Below are 22,885 nucleotides of genomic sequence, written 5' to 3'. Positions count from 1 at the left end.
GGAATTTCTTCACAGCCCAAATTATTGCTAAAGCTTCCCGATCAATCTGGGCATAATTTCTCTCTGATGGAGTTAAAGATCTGGACGCAAAAGACACAGGATGTTCAGAACCATCGGGCATAATGTGTGAAAGTACTGCGCCTAAACCATATGGTGAAGCATCACAGGCTAGTACCAAAGGCTTCATAAGGTCATAGTGGACAAGGAGTCTTGATTCCAGAAGAAGCTGCTTAGAGCGTTCAAATGCTCGTGTACATAAGCCAGTCCAGGCCCACTGGTTTTTACTATATAAAAGACGGTGTAGTGGATATAGTAAATGAGCCAAATTTGGTAAAAATCTGTGATAGTAATTGAGCAACCCCAAATAAGAACGTAGCTGAGATACATTAACAGGGGTGGGAGCATGAACCAGCGCTTTCACTTTTTCAGCAGTTGTGTGTAGACCAGTCTTGTCCACTACATGTGCACAATATTCTAAACTCTTGCAGAAGAACTCACACTTTTCCATGTTAACTTTCAGTCCGAATTCCTGTAGGCGTTGTAAAACAGCTTCAACATTGGCTTTATGAGCAGCAGCATTTTCACCAGTGATAAGCATGTCATCTAACATACAGTGGGTATGTGGAATACCTGCCAAGATCTCATCCATTATCCGTTGCCACACTGCAGGTGCTGGGGCAATGCCAAACACCATCCGCATATACTGAAAAAGTCCTTTGTGAGTGTTGATAGTTAACAGGTGTCTGGAGTCTGGATGCACTTCTAATTGTAAGTATGCTTGATGCAAGTCAATTTTTGTAAATTTTTCACCCCCTGCCAGAGAACTAAACAATTCTTCAATCCGTGGTAAAGGATACTGATCCACAAGTAATTGAGGGTTAAGGCCCACTCTGAAATCTCCACAGATGCGAATGTCCCCATTCTTTTTTCTGACAGGAACTATTGGGGAAGCCCATTCACTGCTAGACACAGGAACAATAATCCCCTGATTTCGTAGTCTTTCTAGTTCTGCTTCAATTTTAGGTTTAAGTGCAAATGGTACAACTCTTGGTTTACAAAATTTTGGAATAGCATTTTCTTTTAGGTGAAGCTGAATCTGCTTGTCTTTCACTAAACCTAGGTTCCCATCAAATACAGTCTTATATTTGTGCTTTAGTGAATTGATCCAAGAAGAATTTGAATTCCCACTTTGGTCCAGCAGTTTGTTAAGCGGTAACTGTTGTGGTAACTTTGGCATGCCCAATGCTTGGATCCAGGATCTACCAAACAAAGGTGGTCCTCCTTTAGGTAAAATGTAGAGGCGTAGCTTTTTCGTTATACCATTAAATGTCACTGTAGGTGATACACACCCAATAGGCTTTATTATTTAATTTGAATATGTTTGCATGGTGACAGCTGTTGGAACAATTGGTTGCCTTAGTCCCAGGCGGTTCCAATCAGCAGCTGTGATAACAGAGACTGCTGCTCCTGTGTCAACTTCCATAATGAGAGGTCTACCATCTATATTCACCTTTGCTTGCAGTTCTGGAATTTTATTCTCAAGGCTGTAGATCTGTAATGTGTATAATGGTTTGTCTTCCTCTGAATCAGTGTGTGGTGTATCTACTTGCACATGAAAAGCTGCACGTGACTTGCTGCCTTTCTTACTTTTATCTCTGTCTAAGGAACTTCTGCACACTCTCTTTGTATGACCAATCTTCCCACACCCATAGCAGGTGCTGTTCCTAAACCTGCAGGCATTTGCTGTGTGATTTGTGTCACCAAATCTGTAACAGGCTGTCTGTGACCCTTGTCTAGCTGGATACTGTTTATTTAGGTGCATACTTGTATGAAAAACATCTATTTCCTTATCACAAACTGCCTGTGCTGGGGCCTGGAGCATTTGTGCATCTTTAGTAGCAAGTTCCATGACTGTAGCTATCTCTATAGCACGCTTTAGTGTTAAATCATCCTCTGCTAATAGTCTCTTTTGTACTGTACAGTACATGAGTCCAATAACAAACATATCACGTAAAGCAGTGTTTAAATAATCCCCAAATCTGCAGCTACTTGCTAGTTTCTGTAAACTGATCACGCTCATCAACTGATCATGCTGCAATTGCTTGTGTGTGTAAAACTTAAAGCGTTCTGATATCTCCAGAGGCTTAGGTAGGTAGTGGTCAGATAACAGGCAGATCAGGTCAGACAGAGGTTTAGCATTAGGTTTATCTGGTGAGAGAATGTCCCTTAATGTAGTGTAAGCTGCTGAGCCTATAGTTGTCAGAAACACAGCCACTTGCTTATCAGCTATGTTATTTGCTGTACAATATAGCTCAAACTGTTCAACCCATGTGTCCCATCTGTCTGTGTCTGCTGCAAACACAGGTAAGGTGCCAATAAGTGCCATTATAGGGTCAGACCACAGACCCTCGTCGCCAGCTGTTATGTTCTGTGTGTAGTCAGGATTAGAACATTCAGTTGTGTGCTGTTACCTTGTGTCTGATGTCTCTTGCACATATCATGAAGACTCTGCAGCAGGAACTTTAGATAACTTTTATTTAGATACAACCACATGGCTTATTCTCTAGCAGGTTCCATCAGTAAAACTAACATGGCTTCTGATGATGTCAGAGACCCAGACACACCCAGGGGGTGTGGTGAGCTGAGCTTAAAGCTGCAGCACTTCTAACATATAATGATGAGACAAGGTTAGTGCAAAGATACAGTAAAATCTGCAGTAATCTTAACAATATCCACTACACCGCCTTTTAGATAGTAAAAACGTAAAAACCAGTGGGCCTGGACTGACTTATGTACACAAGCATTTGAACGCTCAAAGCAACTTCTTCTGGAATCAAGACTCCTTGTCCACTATGACCTTAAGCCTTTGGTACTAGCCTGCGATGCTTCACCATATGGTTTAGGCGCAGTACTTTCACACATTATGCCCGATGGTTCTGAACATCCTGTGTCTTTTGCGTCCAGATCTCTAACTCCATCTGAGAGAAATTATGCCCAGATTGATCGAGAAGCTTTAGCAATAATTTGGGCTGTGAAGAAATTCCACATTTATATATGGCAGACCTTTTACTCTGATCACGGATCATAAACCACTCTTGTCCATTCTGCACCCTCAGAAGGGTATCTCCAACACAACAGCTGCTCGACTTCAGCGCTATGCACTTCAGCTGGCGGCTTACAACTACTCCATTAAATATCGATGCCACAGTGATCATACGAATGTGGATATGTTTTCTAGATTACCAATGGTACATCACATGACAACATATTCTAAAATCATAGAAACCCCTCCACAGCCTGAATCTAAATTCCAAAGTGATTGCTACTTATACATGCTCTGATTCTACATTACAGGAAATTAAGTCTTTTGTTCAACATGGGTGGCCTAAAGTGGTTCGCTCTGACCTTCAGCCATATTTTACAAGGAAGAAGGATATTGTGCATGACTCAGGCTGTCTGTTATGGGGGTCACGAGTGATAATTCCGACCTTACTGCAAACATTAGCATTAAAGTTACTACACAGCTCACATCAGGGTGTAGTAAAAATGAAGCAAAGAGCACGAGAATATTTATGGTGGCCTAAATTGGATACAGATATTGCTTCTTATGTAGCTGCTTGCAATGCATGTGCACAGACACAGCGGAATCCCAGCAGGGACACCTCAAAAACTTGGCCATGGTCAAATGAACCTTGGACAAGAATCCATGTTGATTTTGCAGGGCCAGTGGATGGACGAATGTATTTGGTGGCTGTGGATGCTCATTCCAAGTGGCCAAAAGTAGTTTAAATGTCAAGTACTACAACACAACAAAACATTGTTGTTCTTTCCAGTATGTTTGCAAGATTTGGACTGCCACAAACTTTAGTCTCAGACAATGGTCCACAGTTCATATCACATGAATTTGAAACATTTCTAGCTACAAATAACATCAAACACTGTAAGACAGCTCCATATTTTCCAGCCTCTAATGGACAGGCTGAAAGATTTGTACAAACTTTAAAACGCCACTTAGCTGTCTCTCACAAATCAAAATTTAATCCAAACTCCCTCTCTAACTTTTTGTTTAACTATCGAAACACTCCCCATGCCACTACTGGGCTATCACCTGCAATGTTAATGTTTGGAAGATGCCAGAGAACTCCACTGGATAAAGTTAGACCAGAACATTCCAAACAAGAGTTGAACACTTCTAGCGTTTCAGAATTTGTTATTCATGACAGAGTATGGGTTAGAAACTACCGTGGCTCAAATAAATGGATTCCAGCTGTCATAATACAAGGCATGAGCAACAGAATGTTTAAAGTTCAACTACAAGCTGGTGGTACAGTTTCCCGCCATGTAGAACAAATGAGACATAGATCTCAACCAGCTACACAAATATCCAATGATTCAGATGGTGAGGATATCTGGCATGGAGTGTGGTGCCCACCTGAGTCTTCTGAGGATGAAAATACAATGAACACAACTGAAACAGATCAACCTCAGAATGATTCTGTCCAACAACAAAATATCACAGATGATCAACAACCGTTGGGTGCTCCTCCACAGACAATTTCTCCTGAACCAAATACTCTACGGCCCTCTAGAAACAGAAGGCCACCTTCTAGATGGCAATGTGAGGATTCAGTGAGAGATTATTCAGCAAGGAATGACCTAATCCGAAGGCAGACTTATCGCAGAAAACATAACTGTGACTAAAATCTAAGCTGCGACCTAGGTCTTGTGCATAGACTATAAAGATAAACTGTTCTAAGTACAAGTGTATGGTTTAGTGATAAACATGTATGTCTATTACTTGTTGTATGTTACAATACTATCCACTGTCTATTCTTTATTTTTATTTTATTTTTTTATATTTTGTTGAGAAAAAAGGGGATGTTAAGATTACTGCAGCTTTTACTGTAATCTTTGCACTAACCTTGTTTCATAATTATATGTTAGAAGTGCTGCAGCTTTAAGACTCAGCTCACCACACCCCCTGGGTGTGTCTGGGTCTCTGTGACATCATCAGAAGCCATGTTAGTTTTACTGATGGAACCTGCTAGAGAATAATAAGCATGTGTTGTAGCTGAATAAAAGTATGTAAAGTTCCTGCTGCAGAGTCTTCATGATATGTGCAAGAGACATCAGACACAAGGTAACAGCATACAACTGAATGTTCTAATCCTGACTACACAGAGAACATAACACACTGTAGCATATGTGTGACACAATACACACCAGCACAAGCGCTCTGAGCATATATGGTGTTTGTAGCCTGATGCTATAGTCACTGTAGCATATGTGCATATGCCATGACACAATACACACCAGCAAAGCGCTCTGAGCATATATGGTGTTTGTAGCCTGATGCTATACCCACGGTGTAGCCATATGTGATAAGCCGCTGGACACAAAACACACCAGCACAAGCGCTGCTGAGCATATATGGTGTTTGTAGCCTGATGCTATAGTCACTGTCAGCATATGTGCATATGCCATGGACACAATACACACCCAGCAACAAGCGCTCTGAGCATATATGGTGTTTGTAGCCTGATACATATGTGCATATGCCACTGACCAATACAAACCAGCACAAGCGCTTGAGCATATATGGTGTTTGTAGCCTGATTACATATGATGCATATGCCACTGACACAATACACACCAGCACAAGCGCTCTGAGCATATATGGTGTTTGTAGCCTGATGCTATAGTCACGTGTAGCATATGCCACTGACACAATACACACCAGCACAAGCGCTCTGAGCATATATGGTGTTTGTAGCCTGATTACATATGTGCATATGCCACTGACACAATACACACCAGTACAAGCACTCTGAGCATATATGGTGTTTGTAGCCTGATGCTATAGTCACTGTAGCATATGTGCATATGCCACTGAAACAATACACACCAGCACAAGCGCTCTGAGCATATATGGTGTTTGTAGCCTGATGCTATAGACACACACTACATATGTGCATATGCCACTGACACAATACACACCAGCACAAGCGCTCTGAGCATATATGGTGTTTGTAGCCTGATGCTATAGACACACACTACATATGTGCATATGCCACTGACACAATACACACCAGCACAAGCGCTCTGAGCATATATGGTGTTTGTAGCCTGATGCTATAGTCACACATTACATATGTGCATATGCCGCTGACACAATACACACCAGCACAAGCGCTCTGAGCATATATGGTGTTTGTAGCCTGATGCTATAGTCACACACTACATATGTGCATATGCCGCTGACACAATACACACCAGCACAAGCGCTCTGAGCATATATGGTGTTTGTAGCCTGATGCTATAGTCACACATTACATATGTGCATATGCCACTGACACAATACAAACCAGCACAAGCGCTCTGAACATATATGGTGTTTGTAGCCTGATGCTATAGTCACACACTACATATGTGCATATGCCGCTGACACAATACACACCAGCACAAGCGCTCTGAGCATATATAGTCTATAGTCACGTGTAGCATATGTATAGTCTGAGCTATAGTCACGTGTAGCATATGTGCATATGCCGCTGACACAATACAATCCTAGCTAACCAATCACAAACGAATACACAGATATAGAGGCCCATTTATTAAGCTCCGAACGGAGCTTGAGGTACCCGTGTTTCTGGCGAGTCTTCAGACTCACCAGAAACAGCAGTTTTGAAGCAGCGGTCTAAAGACCGCTGCTCCATAACCTTGTCCGCCTGCTCTGATGAGGCGGACAGGAATCGCCACAATTCAACCCGATCGAGTATGATCGGGTTGATTGACACCCCCCTGCTGGCGGCCGTTTGGCCGCGAGTCTGCAGGGGGCAGCGTTGCACCAGCAGCTCTTGTGAGCTGCTGGTGCCTTGCTGAATACGGAGAGCTCTCCGCATTCAGCAATGTCTGTCGGACCTGATTCGCACTGTCGGATCAGGTCCAACAGACATTTGATCATTCGGCCTCATAACATGAACGTGTGCAGTTAAGGAAAGAGACTGGGTTAACCCGCCCTCTTCTATCCCCTTAAAGTGGTTTAGCACTGATTTAGCTTGGTTACTTAAAGGGACAGTTCACCCAAAAAATTTCTCCCCTTTAAATTATTCCCAATGATCTTTTTAACCTGCTAGAGTGTATTAAATTGGTTACAAGTAGCTCATTTACTCCTATTTCAGCATTTGAAATAGCTGATTTAGCCTGTGGTATCGCCACCTACACTGAACAAATTAATACTGGAGTATAGGCTATTGAATAGCCTAAGTATACACAGCCAGCAGAAGAGATTACACTCTCAGTGGAATGCAGGATAGTTAAAGGGACACTGAACCCAAATTTTTTCTTTTGTGATTCAGATAGGGCATGACATTTTAAGCAACTTTCTAATTTACTTCTATTATCAAATTTTCTTTATTCTCTTGGTATCTTTATTTGAAATGCAAGAATGTAAGTTTAGATGCCGGAACATTTTTGGTGAACAGTAGATTATATATATATATATATATATATATATATATATACACACAACCCAATTTAAGGGTATATGTAATACAATATTATATAAGATAGGGGCGCTATCTAAATATGCCAAGTAACTAGATATACAAGGATGATGATAAACACAGTTCTTAGTATATTAATTATAATCAGAAGGTAGTATCACATTTGTATAGGCATACAAGCATATAAAGCAAATAAAAGGTTACAGAAAAAAGAACCTGTATGAATGATAATGTCCTAATAGACAAAACAAAGTCCAAAAGTTCTATCAGAGTCCCCGATGGTTATGGGGGTGTAAGGCAGCTCTCCTCGATGTATAAGGCCGTCCACAACAAATTACTCTATAATGAAACAGAGAAGGCGCCACATAGCATAATTCCGTATGGTATACTATAATTGAAAATTATAGCTCAAATGCACTCACGTGTAAGAAAGCACCAAGATGTGGTGCTGGCTGGGCAAACTGGAACCTCAGAGTTGTCCGGTAAACTCTCCTCTCAGGCTAAGGCTCCCAGCAGCCAGGATAGTAGTCCCCAGCAAGGTTAAGATGTATGGATGTCAGGAAAGGCACTATAACTCCTCCAGCAATTGGAGAGTTACTCCAAACAAGGATATCCAAATAAAAAGCGATGTAGCAAGTTTGTATCAATAAAAGTGTTTATTTAAACACATTAAAAACACAGCAACGCGTTTCTCAGTATCATGTACTGTTTCCTCAGGCTGAATAAAACTATACAAATCTTGCTACTTAATATACCCTATACTAACCAATAAAAATGGCTGTTTTACAAACACACCCTGGTTTCTCTTAATTAATCACATGATTGTCAGGTGTTTGCAAATAACATTCATGTCACATCTAAGTTAATACAATACTATCTCCTGCACTCCTTCGATCCCAAAAATATACCTCATATACAGCAATATCCCTTTATACATTTGTCTATAAACAATTCATAGCATATTGAGAAGTACATTACAAATGTTTCAGCAAGTAATAAACATTCAATGACCGGTACAAAACAGAATCAATATTTACATTCAGTTCCGGTCCCCATTATCAGATTGGTCCACATCTTACCTTTTTCCTCTTAACTCACTTAGTCAAAATGTATTATCCTCTGTGATGGCGCTCTCAAGGATATCTACATAATTATAAGCTCTACGCTTCTCAAATCTAAATATAACTTCCCTCTCAAGGTTTTTTTGGGGTCATACATCTATTGTTTCATTAGTTTGTTTCAACATAATTTCATTATGCAAAGTATAAGTATACGATGACTATATTGTTGTGCGTTTGAATTTATCAAACTTTTACTACACACTGACGTGTCCGATTTTCATAGGTGTTACCAAGGACAACGTCTCCGGTAGGTATGTGCTGTTAGCTGTCTCCTATTGGTGTTACTAGGAATGACGTATCCAGTAGCCATAGGCGGTTTACATATGACATAGTGTCACACCTCCTTTGTATATATTTGATTGGAGCTACACCAACATCATAGGTCTGTACTGATAGGAGTAATGGCAAATGTATAAGCAAACTGGACACTAGCTATCAGAACCGATGCGCTACACACACGCATATATTATCGCTGTTATTTCTTCCACATCGAGCGTGCACTTGAACACAACAACAACATTATATGTCGTTGGTTAGCTACTATCTTCACTTGTAAATTCAACTACCCTAGTGATATATACAAATTTGATATCCTCAGTGGTGAACGGATTTATAGCGTAACAGACAAAATGAAAATACATCAAATGATAATGTAACAATCACTAATTCAGTGATATAATATAATATAGTGTCTAAGTGTAAATGTGCAACATAATTGATTTAATATCCTAAAAATTAATTTGTTTATGTGTATATATTTATTATACAGAAGTGTTTTATATATATGTTTAGTAAATTAAATAAATTATTTCAGTGTGATTAATACATATCTAATATATGTTTCCTAAATAGTGTTTTGACATAAAATAATATAAATATAAGTGCTCAATATAAGTGACAATCATGTGATTAATTAAGAGAAACCAGGGTTGTGTTTGTTAAAAACAGCCATTTTTATTGGTTAGTATAGGGTATATTAAGTAGCAAGATTTGTATAGTTTTATTCAGCCTGAGGAAAACAGTACATGATACTGAGAAACGCGTTGTTGTGTTTTTAATGTGTTTAAATAAACACTTTTATTGATACAAACTTGCTACATCGCTTTTTATTTGGATATCCCTGTGTGGAGTAACTCTCCAATTGCTGGAGGAGTTATAGTGCCTTTCCTGACATCCATACATCTTAACCTTGCTGGGGACTATTTTGGTGAACAACCTGGGTTGCACTTGCCGATTGGTGGATAAATGTATCCACCAATAAAAAAAATGCTGTCCAGAGTTCTCAACCACAAAAAGCTTAGATGCCTTCTTTTTCAAATAAAGATAGCAAGAGAACGAAGAAAAGTTAATAATAGGAGTAAATTAGAAAGTTGCTTAAAATTATAAATTATAAAAACATTATATTCCCTTATAAACCCCTCAGCTTAATCCACTGTCCGATACATTTAATTCCAAAAACGCGAGGGCTATTCAATCAATATTTGTGGTCATACAAGCATGGAAAAAGTTAGGCCGTAAACTGAACATGATCTAACAATTCCAAGGTTTCAGGGGCTATGTGGAAATCCAGAATTCCAGGAAGGTATTCAAACACAAGTATTTCAAACTTGGCAGAGAAAGGGTCTCCTTTTTATGTCCCAACTCATAGATCAAGGCTCTGCTTCAGTCAAAACCTTCGAAATGTTGAAACAGGAATTGATATAAGCAACAAAGATTTTTTTGCTTATCTCCAAGCCAGACACTACCTAGCTTCGTTAATACGGAAATTCGGTTGGTCTTGGTCCTGGGGGAAGTTAGATAATTGGCCCATCTTGTCCAAAAATGAACTATCGTCTATATCGTGTGGTATGACCTGTTTATTAGCCAAGATGGAGCACTTAATCTCCAACAGATACTCAAAAGTGGAACCTACTAGAACCAGATATAGGTATCGAGGCAGAACAGGTGGAAAAATCTATAGCCATTGTAGCCCAATCTACACTATCTACAAATTGGAGGGAATCACACATTAAGCTACTCTATAGAACATATTATACCCCGCTTAAAGGGTTTAAATGGCACAATTATAATTTTAAAGTCTGTCCCAAGTGTTCCTTTCCGGCTGCGGACATAGTCCATATGATATGGTCTTGCCCGAGGATCAGGCAATTATGGAAAAAGGTAGAATTTTGGTTAATTAATACATTGAAGCTTCCGACTCTCTCTCTCTCATTGGCAGGGGGTGGTATTCTTGGTAGAACCCTCAGCAAACTCGGATCAAAAAAAAATTAGGAATGGGGCAATTCTGGCAACGAGGAATCTAATTTTTGGAAAGTGGAGAGACCCCTCAATACCTAGTATTCAGGAAATCAAAAATTTTATGAAAAAGCAATGTATTATTGAGCAAATAAACGTAATCTCTAACTTCAGAAAAGGAGGTAACTTCATTTTTCAAAAAATGGTCGGCTTTCATTAAAATATTTACTCCAGAGGAAATAAATCAATTAAATATACCCCTTTAGATACTCTGAAATAGTTATATTAGGACTATGGTAATAGCTAGGTTTTGAATAGTTTATATGCCTCTTCTAAAGCTTCCCCCCTTTTTTTTTTTTTTTTTTTTCCTTTTTTCTTCTCTTCCTTTTTCTTTGCTCTCTCTCTTCTTCTCCTTTCCCCCGCACCCCTTCCCCTTATTCAGATCAAAATGGCTTTGTTATTTAGACTCTATCTGATGTCTACCCTGAAGATATAAGCTGTAGAACACTATTGAGAAATAATGGAAAAATAAGAGGCTTTGATATTGTTTTGCTCTGGCATGTTCTTGATTATGAATGATATAGGATCAATGAATGCCAGTTATTATTGCAGTTGCTTTTTGTTTTTTCTTTTTTTTTTATTGTATTTTCCTGTATTGCTGAGCTGACAATTATTGCTGTATATAATTGCACTATACTTTGCCTCAATAAAAATAATTTTAAAAAAAAAAATTAAAAAAAAATTGCATGCTCTATCTGAATCACAAAAGAAAAAAAAATTGGGATCAGTGTCCCTTTAAGTAATAAAATGATCATTTTCCATTGTTCTCTCTATGTATTGAGCTTTGGTGTTTCCAGCCAAATAAAAGATAAGTAAGCAAGTCTGTTGCACAAACTTAGAACATAATGAGATCTGATATCACCTTTAAGTTCAACCCATTGTAATAGGCTGTGGTTTCAAAGCACAAAATCAGCTACTTCAGATACACAAATAAGCATGGAAAATGGAATTTCTCAAATATTTTATACTCTGCAGTTGGTATAACAAGTCATTTAAAATACATTAATGGAAAAAACATTTTCAGTCTGTACTGTCCCTTTAATCATTTATTTAACAGGTAATTTAAAAGACACATATTCCTTTCTATTCCCCAGCTAAATATAAATAAATATAACAATAATGTTTACACCTAAACTACCTATTTTAGCAAATAATGATTGTGGATGCAAAACTGATAATCCACCTTAAAAGAACAAATTATTACAGAGCTGGTGAAGGAGGATGGTGGTAAACAAAAACTCACAGATAAGTAAGCTAAAAGTATTAAACCAATCCTCCCTGGGGATGTGGAACAAGTACAGATTTCAGGTGTATTTTATAGGAAAGGAGGCCCAGAGGCGGAACTTTTTTTTCACTTTCTGTGATGAAATTGTTTTTAGTGAAACATTTTCTGTAGGTTATTTTGAAATAAAATAACATTTTATATTAGCCAGTTATACCAAAGCGCCAGTTCAAAGCAAGTGTTTATTAACTGGAGAGAAAAGCCATTTTAACAGTTGTATCATATAGAGCAGCGGTTAAAAATTGTACTGCAAATTTCCTTCTCTCTTGGTCTAACATCACAAGGTAGAAATTTAGTCATAAAAAGGTGCAATTACTCACAAGAATGTCTTACCCTCCAGTATTCACAGCTTGAGTCGTTAACAGTAAATGCGCTGCCACTGCTCCTTTTATGACTGTTCTCTTCAAACAGCACTATGCTTTGGATGCGCTGTATTAAGGAAAACTACACAGTGAAGCCAGAGCACGGTGTTGTTTTGCAGCCTGATGCAAAGCAGCCCTGCAAAGTGAAATCACTAACCGTTCTTGCTTGTGTCCTGTTCTTTTTGCAACTTGATGCATTTTCTGCAATGATGACATCTACGTTCAGAAAATGTTCTGCCTTGGGGCAAAGTGAAGCTAAATAAATAATGAATTATATTGCAATAATGTTCTCTTTTAATAATGAAACATTTTAGGTGTTGTGGAAAAATTGAGTTTTAAATTGATTGCACCTATGCACATTTCAGCTTTGACCTTTCTATTCCTTTAAACTTCCCATGGATCAGATAGAGCATGTCATTAATTATAAGAGACTTACAATACCATTCAGACATTCAATTGAAACACATTACATTTTCAAACCCACAGAAGTGTGATTTCACTGAACATCTTCCTTATAGCGCCAACAACAGAGCCCTGTAATCTGCACATCAGGTTTTATGTAAGAGCTGCCATCTAGTGGTCTATTATCACACTGCAGACACACTAAACTATAGAGGGTTTTATGTGCATTTATGCTGTCAGTATGCAGTTTGTAACAAGAGAGTTAGATTTCTTTAACCTTTAGAGTCTGGGCTAAAGTGCCTACATCGGAACAACTGTTCCAATGTAGACAAATTGAAACTACACGATCGTGCACACGATTGCGAGATTTCAATTATTGGATTGCGTCTGGGGGGCGTCCTACAACCCTAGGAACGCCCCCAAGACCGCGATCAAGTCCTGACAGCACAGAAGGCTTTCAGGACAGCCGTTAGTTATGACGTTCTATTCCGTCCATAACGGCTTTAAAGCCAAGTCTAATTATGACGGAATAGAACGTCATAACTGCTTTAAAAGGTTAACTTCTTGACGCTGTAAGGATGTTCCATGCTGTCCCTAAATGCGGTGGACTTATATACCTTTAGGACGGCACGGAACGTCCTAGCTTTTGCGGTGTCCCTGCTTCATTCTGAAAACAAACGGCGGTTTGCCAATAAGTGCTGTTTTTGAAGCACATGATCGCTGGGGTTGAGCATTTGCAGAGTATTCCATCTCTCTAATCTCCATCTGTCTAGAGACCATCTTTAAGTGACAGCACTGAGAATTAGACAGTATTTAAAGGGACAGTATACTGTAACATAGTTTTTTCCTTAATTTGTTTACAATTGCTTTTTTACCAATTGCAGAGTAAAAATGTATGAAAATTAGCTTTTTAAAGTTTATTTGTGTATATTAAAGCAGATTTTGTGTTTTGAGAGCCACAACCTAATAAAATGGGTTGAGCTTGTTGGTATAATCAGACCTCATTACTGTATCACATTAGGTACACGTACCTGCTTCTTTATCTTATATCTGTCCAATAAAAACAATCACCAGTACTTGGAGAGAACAATGGAAAATTACAATTTTATTACCTTATCTCTGCTATATCCTACTGGGAGTGTAATCTCTTCTGCTGTTGTGTTTACAAAAGCTTATCTATAGCTTGGACCTGCGGCCACAAACTTTCAGAATAGGTGGGGATACCACAAGCTAAATCAACTATTTCAATTGCCAATATAAGGCTAAAGGAGCAACTTGTAAACAATTTAATACACTCCGCAGGTAAAGTGGATCATTGGCAACAATTAAAGTGAAGAAAATTTTTAGTAAACTGTCCCTTTAAGCCTAACATCTGCTGAAAACTACACCTGCTACCTCTCATTTACTTTAAGGTACATCCCTTTAAACCATTATTTTTATTCTGGACCCCTCACACTGTTTTTATACCCCTGTACATCCCTTTAAACCACTTTTTTATTTCTGGACCCCTTACACTTTTTAAAACTTTGCATTAGCATTTCCTTTACTTTGCTTAATTAATTAATTTATCCCCACTCAATTGTTCTTACTGCATCTGTCCCTCTGATTCTGTTGTAATTCTTTGTTCTTCTCATCTGTGTGTAACCTACCTCCTGTCTCTAATCAATTAACCTACGGCTAGATTTAGAGTTCTGCGGCCAAAGGGGTGTGTTAGCTACGCATGCTTTTTTCCCCCGCACCTTTTAAATACCGCTGGTATTTAGAGTTCACAGAATGGCTGCGTTAGGCTCAAAAAAGGGAGCGTAGAGCATATTTACCGCCACTGCAAACTCTCGATACCAGTGTTGCTTACGGACGCGGCCAGCTTCAAAAACGTGCTCGTGCACGATTCCCCCATAGAAAACAATGGGGCAGTTTTGAGCTGAAAAAAAACCTAACACCTGCAAAAAAACAGCGTTCAGCTCCTAACGCAGCCCCATTGTTTCCTATGGGGAAACACTTCCTAAGTCTGCACCTAACACCCTAACATGAACCCCGAGGTCTAAACACCCCTAACCTTACACTTATTAACCCTTAATCTGCCGCCCCCGCTATCGCTGACCCCGTGCATATTATTATTAACCCCTAATCTGCCGCTCCGTACACCGCCGCAACCTACATTATACCTATGTACCCCTAATCTGCTGCCCTAACACCGCCGACCCCTATATTATATTTATGAACCCCTAATCTGCCGTCCCCGCTATCGCTGACCCCTGCATATTATTATTAACCCCTAATCTGCCGCTCCGTAACACCACTGCAACCTACGTTATCCCTATGTACCCCTAATCTGCTGCCCCTAACACCGCCGACCCCTATATTATATTTATTAACCCCTAATCTGCCGCCCCCAATGTCGCCTCCACCTACCTACAATAATTAACCCCTAATCTGCCGACCGGATCTCACTGTTACTCTAATAAATGTATTAACCCCTAAAGCTAAGTCTAACACCTAACACTAACACCCCCCTAACTTAAATATAATTTAAATCTAACGAAATAAATTAACTCTTATTAAATAAATTATTCCTATTTAAAGCTAAATACTTACCTTAAAATAAACCCTAATATAGCTACAATATAAATTATAATTATATTGTAGCTATTTTAGGATTAATATTTATTTTATTGGCAACTTTGTAATTATTTTAACCAGGTACAATAGCTATTAAATAGTTAATAACTATTTAATAGCTACCTAGTTAAAATAATTACAAAATTACCTGTAAAATAAATCCTAACCTAAGTTACAATTAACCTAACACTACACTATCAATAAATAAATTAAACTACCTACAATTATCTACAATTAAACCTAACACTACAATGTCAATAAATTAATTAAATACAATACCTACAAAAAAATACAATGAAATAAACTAACTAAAGTACAAAAAATAAAAAAGAACTAAGTTACAAAAAATAAAAAAATATTTACAAACATTAGAAAAATATTACAACAATTTTAAACTAATTACTCCTACTCTAAGCCCCTAATTAAAATAACAAAGACCCCCAAAATAAAAAAATGCCTACCCTATTCTAAAATTAAAATAGAAAAGCTCTTTTACCTTACCAGCCCTTAAAAGGGCCTTTGCGGGTTATGCTCCAAGAATTCAGCTCTTTTGCCTTAAAAAAAAAACATACAATACCCCCCCCAACATTACAACCCACATACCCCTAATCTAACCCAAACCCCCTTAAATAAACCTAACACTAAGCCCCTGAAGATCTCCCTACCTTGTCTTCACCACGCCGGGTTCACCGATCGATCCAGAAGAGCCTCCGATGTCTTGATCCAAGCCCAAGCAGGGGCTGAAGATGTCCATGATCCAGCTGAAGTCTTCATCCAAGCGGGAGCTGAAGAGGTCCATGATCCGACTGAAGTCTTCTTCAAGCTGCATCTTCAATCTTCTTTCTTCCAGATCATGTAGTTCATCAGATCGGAACAGCCAATAGAATGCGATCTCAATCTGATTGGCCGATGGATCAGCCAATCGGATTGAACTTGAATCTGATTGGCTGATTCCATCAGCCAATCAGAATTTTCCTACCTTAATTCCGATTGGCTGATAGAAATCCTATCAGCCAATCGGGAATTCGAGGGGACGCCATCTTGGATGACATCCCTTAAAGGAACCGTCATTCGTCGGAAAGTCGTTGGTGAAGATGGATGGATCCGCGCTGGAGGTCTTGAAGATCAGCCGGTCGTCATCGGATGGAAGAACATAGAAGATGCGGCTTGGATGAAGATGTTTGCCGGTCCGTATGTCCTCTTCTGCCCGCTTGGATCAAGACTTCAGCCGGAGGATGGATGTCTTCAGCCCCCCGCTTGGGCTTGGATCAAGACATCGGAGCCTGGACGGATCGCTGATACCCGGTGTGGTGAAGATAAGGTAGCAAGATTTTCAGGGGGCTTAGTGTTAGGTTTATTTAAGGGGGGTTTTGGGTTAGATTAGGGGTATGTGGGTGGTGGGTTGTAATGTTGGGGGGGGTATTGTATGTTTTTTTCCAGGCAAAAGAGCTGAATTCTTTGGGGCATGCCCCGCAAAGGGCCCTTATAAGGGCTGGTAAGGTAAAAGAGCTTTTCTATTTAGAATAGGGGTAGGGCATTTTTTATTTTGGGGGTCTTTGTTATTTTATTAGGGGGCCTTAGAGTAGGTGTAATTAGTTTGTTGTAATATTTTTCTAATGTTTGTAAATATTTTTTTATTTTTTGTAACTTAGTTCTTTTTTATTTTTTGTACTTTAGTTAGTTTATTTAATTGTATTTAATTGTAGGTATTTTATTTAATTAATTTATTGATAGTGTAGTGTAGGTTTAATTGTAGATAATTGTAGCTACTTTATTTAATTAATTTATTGCTAGTGAAGTGTTAGGTTTAATTGTAACTTAGGTTAGGATTTATTTTACAGGTAATTTTGTAATTATTTTAACTAGGTAGCTATTAAATAGTTATTGACTATTTAATAGCTATTGTAACCTGGTTAAAATAAATACAAAGTTTACCTGTAAAATAAATATTAATCCTAAAAATAGCTACAATATAATTATAATTTATATTGTAGCTATATTAGGGTTTATTAAATAGGATTAATTTATTTATAAGAGTTAATTTATTTCGTTAGATTTAAATTATATTTAATTAAGGGGGTGTTAGTGTTAGGGTTAGACTTAGCTTTAGGGGTTAATACATTTATTAGAGTAGCGGTGAGATCCGTCGGCAGATTAGGGGTTAATTATTGTAGGTAGGTAGAGGCGACGTTGGGGGCGGCAGATAGGGGGTTAATAAATATAATATAGGGTCGGCGGTGGTTAGGGGCAACAGATTAGGGGTACATAGGGATAACGTAGGGTTGCGGCGGTGTGCGGTCGGCAGATTAGGGGTTAATAATTGTACGGTAGGTGGCGGCGACGTTGGGGGCGGCAGATTAGGGGTTAATAAATATTATGTAGGTGTCGGCGGTAGTAGGGGCAGCAGATTAGGGGTACATAGGATAACGTAGGTGGCGGCGGTGTGCGGTCGGCAGATTAGGGGTTAATAATTTGTAGGTAGGTGGAGGCGACATTGGGGGCGGCAGATTAGGGGGTTAATAAATATAATATAGGGTGTCGGCGGTATTAGGGGCAGCAGATTAGGGGTACATAGGGATAACGTAGGTTGCGGCGGTGTGCGGTCCGGCAGATTAGGGGTTAATAATTGTAGGTAGGTGGCGGCGACGTTTGGGGGCGGCAGATTAGGGGTTAATAAATATTATGTAGGTGTCGGCGGTATTAGGGGCAGCAGATTAGGGGTACATAGGATAACGTAGGTTGCGGCGGTGTGCGGTCGCAGATTAGGGGTTAATAATTGTAGGTAGGTGGAGGCGACGTTGGGGGCGGCAGATTAGGGGGTTAATAAATATAATATAGGTTGTTTGGCGGTATTAGGGGCAGCAGATTAGGGGTACATAGGGATAACGTAGGTGGCGGGCGGTGTGCGGTCGGCAGATTAGGGGTTAAAAAATTTTAATAGAGTTGGCGGCGATGTGGGGGGACCTCGGTTTAGGAGTCATAGGTAAGTTTTATGAGTGTTAGTGTACTGTAGAGCACAGTAGTTAAGAGCTTTATTAAACCGGCGTTAGCCAGAAAGCTCTTAACTACTGACTTTTTTTCTGCGGCTGGAGTTTTGTCGTTAGGATTTCTAACGCTCACTTCAGCCAAGACTCTAAATACTAGCGTTAGAAAGATTCCATTGAAAAGATAGGATACGCAATTGACGTAAGGGGATCTGCGGTATGGAAAAGTCGCGGCTTGCAAAGTGAGCGTTAGACCCTTTCCTGACTGACTCTAAATACCAGCGGTAGCCCAAAACCAGCGTTAGGAGCCTCTAACGCTGGTTTTGACGGCTACCGCCAAACTCTAAATCTAGCCGCTAGTAAACTCAGCTGTCTGTAACAGCCTTATAAATTTAAGACCAGCTAAGGGGTAGTGTTTGCTGGGGTCTGAGCATTTGCAGAGCATCCATCTCTCTAAGCTCTCATCTGTCTAAGTGACCATCTTTAAATGAGAGCACTGAGAATTGGACAAGAATTGAAGAAGATTTGAGCCAAGCCAATATTTTTATTTCAAACACAGTTTTTTTGCACTTAATATTTTGGGATGTTTTCAGGACTGCCTTTTAACAGTCTCATGTCTATTCCTCAGACATGCTCACATGCTCATACCTTATCCTTCTCCACATGCAGTTTATATAGGCCCCTCTCTCCTTTCTGTTCCATACCTTAGCTCTCATGAACTACTTTCTATTTTAAAATCTATGTCACTAAACTTCACCACCTCACAGAAATACCCCCCACTGCTATAAAATCTCATTCTCACCTACTCTTACTTTCCATCTTGCTGCTATTAGCATCATGCGCCATCCCTCCAAAATCCTGGGCTCACCCTCATTCCCACCATTACCCAATCACACACTCCTTATAGAAACTTTAATAAAAGCAACAACAAATAACCTCATTTCCATCCAATGCATCCCATACGCACACACTCCTTTCACTTGTGTACTATGGAACTCTCGTTCTGTCTGCAACAAACTTACAAACCATTCATGATCTGTTAATATCAAATGCTTTCATCCTTTTAGCAATGACCGAAACATGGCTTTCTTCTTCTGACTTCCGTTTTCATTGCTGCTTTCACACATGGTGGTCTCCACTTTAGCCATACCCCTAGGCCAGGTGAGAAACATGCAGCGGTGTTGGGAATTCTGCTCTCCCCCTCCTGCACTTATCAGTACCTACCTCCCAATCCCATCTCTCTCCTTCTCTTCCTTTGAAATCCACTGTATTCGCCTGTTCTCCCCCTCTCCCTCAGAGTGGCAGTCATCTATCACACTTCTGGACCGTTCTCCCAATTCCTTGACAACTTTGCTACCTGGCTTCCTTACTTTCTCTCTACAAATATACAAACCCCTAATTCTTGGGGACTTCACAATCCCATTGACAACCTATCTGCCCTTGCTGCCTCTAAACTTCTTTCACTAACATCCTCTTTCGGTCTCTCACAATCCATCCTTTTTCACTACTCACCGTTATGGACACTCCATCGACCTAGTATTTTCCTACCTCTGTTCTATATCTGACCTCACCTGTCACCCTTTTCCCATTTCAGACCATCACCTGGTCAACTATAATATTAATGCAACAGATAAACCCACTTCTCCATCCCACCCCGCACCTGTAGAAATCTACACACTGTGGATCCGGTCCAATTTTCAAAAATCATTCAAGATCTCCTCCCTCACACTTCCACTATAACCTGCTCTGATCTCACTACAGCCCACTATAAGAAAACTCTCTCCTCTGCACTAGACACACTTGCCCCTCCCCAACTGTGAAAAACATCACGCCGTCAGTTACAACCCTGGCATGCTCAGTAAACATGCTATTTTCAAAAATGCTCCCATACTGCTGAGCGTGCCTGGAGAAAAACTCTTTCTGAACTTGACTTCATCCACCATAAGTTTATTCTTCGTTCATACACTTCTGCCCTTCATTTAGCCAAACAAACCTCCTTCTCTTCTCTCATATCTACTCTTTCCTCAAACCCTAAATGACTCTTCTCCACCATTAACTCTCTCCTCTACCCACCTACTCCACCCCCCACCCCTGTCTGTCTTTAGTGCTCAAGACCTGGTAGACTACTTTTTAAACAAAACACGTAGTATCCGAAACAACATCCCAACACCAACCTTTAATCTTCCAACAACAGGCCCAGTTACTCCCTCTGCCACCCTCTGCATTTTCCATCCATCCACTGAGAATTAAGTCTCTTACTATCTTCCTCACTACCTGCCCGCTCGACCCTATTCCTTCCCATCTAATACCCTCCCTGTCTTCCACCCTCACTCCTACTCTCAGTCACATCTTCAACCTATCTCTCTCTACCAGTTCATTCCCATCTTTTTAAACCTGCAAAGGTTACTCCCATACTCAAAAAAACCCTCCCTTGACCCTAATTCTCTTGAAAGCTACCGCCCCATATCACTGCTTCCACTAACATCAAAACTCCTTGAAAAAACTAGTTTACAATCGCCTAACCCACTTCCTGTCCACCAACTCCTTGCTTGACCCCCTGCAATCTGAATTCTGCCCCAAACACTCAACTGAGACTGCACTTACCAAGGTTACTAACAATCTTCTTTCTGCTAAAAGTAATGGCCAATACTCCATACTTATCTTACTTGACCTTTCAGCTGCCTTCAACAAAGTTGACCACCTCCTCTTCCTACAGACCCTTAGCTCTTTTGGCCTCTGACACTGCTCTTTCTTGGATTCACTCTTGTCTTTCTCACAGGTCTTTTTCTGTGTCATTTGCTGGTGACTCCTCCTCTCCAATGCCTCTTTCTGTTGGAGTACCTCAAGGATCTGTTTTGGGTCCTCTACTCTTCTCCATTTATACTTCTTCACTGGGTAAACTTATCAATGGTTATGGCTTCAAATATCACCTCTATGCTGATGACACCCAGATCTACCTCTCCACCCCCGCTCTCTCTTCCTCTGTCCTTTCTCATGTCAGCGACTGCTTATCTGGTATTTCTTCCTGGATGGCCTCTCACCACCTAAAGATTAACATGTTCAAGACTGAGCTCCTTCTAATCCCCCCCCCCCCCCCAATCTCTACGCCGACTTCTGACTTTTCTATCTCTGTCGACGACAACACCATCTCCCTATCGCCAAAAGTCTGCTGCCTTGGAGTTACACTCAAATCTATCCTTCGTCCCCCACATCCAAACGCTTTCTTCATCCTGCAGCAACCACCTATGCAATATTTCCAAGATTTGCCCTTTTCTGAGCGCTAACACCACAAAGCAAATAATCCAGTCCCTTGTTATTTCCTGACTTGACTTCTGCAATAACCTACTTACTGGCCTTCCTCTTTCCCGCCTCTCCCCCCTTCAATCCATCCTAAATGCCTCTGCCAGGCTAATCCACCATTCCCGTCGCTCTGTATCTTCTGCACCTCTCTGCGAGTCCTTCATTGGCTCCCCATTCACAGCAGAATTAAATTCAAAATTCTCACCCTTACATACAAAGCTCTCACCAACGCCGCTCCCCTCTACCTATCCTCTCTAATAAACAAGTATATTCCAGCACGCCCACTAAGATCCAATAATGACCTGCTCTTTGAATCTTCGACTATTACCTCTTCCCATGCTAGACTGCAGGACTTCTGTTGTGCAGCACCTACCCTCTGGAACACTATCCCTCGTCCTGTCAGGCTTTCCCCTAATCTTTCTTCCTTTAAATGCTCCCTGAAGACTTTTTTGTTCAAAGAAGCCTACCACCCAACTCAAATTAATTTCACTTACCTTATATTTCCGTCATCTAACATCTTTCTCACTCTAGCAGCCTTCACCTCCTGTTTCTTAACCTCCTACCCTTCTAGATTGTAAGTTCCCACGGGAATAGGGCCCTCAATTCCTCCTGTATGTGTTTGTCAAATTTTGTCCTGTCTCTTACAAGTTTTATATTGTTTTATTTAAATGAATTGTACCCATGGACAGTGCTGTGGAATATGATGGCGCTTTATAAATAAAGTATAATAAAGGGCATTACTGGGAAAATCCTTCCACCAATATTTTTTCTCCCGAATTATATTATATTAGTTTGTATTAAAAAAAAGTGCCAGATTATTGTTGTATAGGCACCCTACAACCCAAATGCATCCAATAATTGCCACTTTAAATTGTAGCTTTCCAGCCCCAGCTGCTGCAGCCCACCGGGAAATCTCCTGGTATCCTGGTAGGCCAATCCAGCCTTGCTGAAAAGGGCATTTGGTAGGGCATTGCCTAAAACGATTATAGCTCTTTTACTTTAATAAAAACATCCC

At 40.0% G+C, this 22,885-nt stretch overlaps 1 pseudogene; it reads left to right on the top strand.

Moving 5' to 3' along the window:
* The window catches only part of LOC128636410 (uncharacterized protein K02A2.6-like), a 47,829-nt pseudogene extending 28,115 nt beyond the window's left edge, over positions 1 to 19,714 (top strand).
* The last annotated feature ends 3,171 nt before the right edge of the window (positions 19,715 to 22,885 follow it).

The sequence above is a fragment of the Bombina bombina genome, chromosome 7 (genome assembly GCF_027579735.1).
Source record: "Bombina bombina isolate aBomBom1 chromosome 7, aBomBom1.pri, whole genome shotgun sequence".
Classification (NCBI taxonomy): domain Eukaryota; kingdom Metazoa; phylum Chordata; class Amphibia; order Anura; family Bombinatoridae; genus Bombina; species Bombina bombina.
Note: the sequence above shows the minus strand (reverse complement) of the source record. Positions and strands in the feature narration are given on the sequence as shown.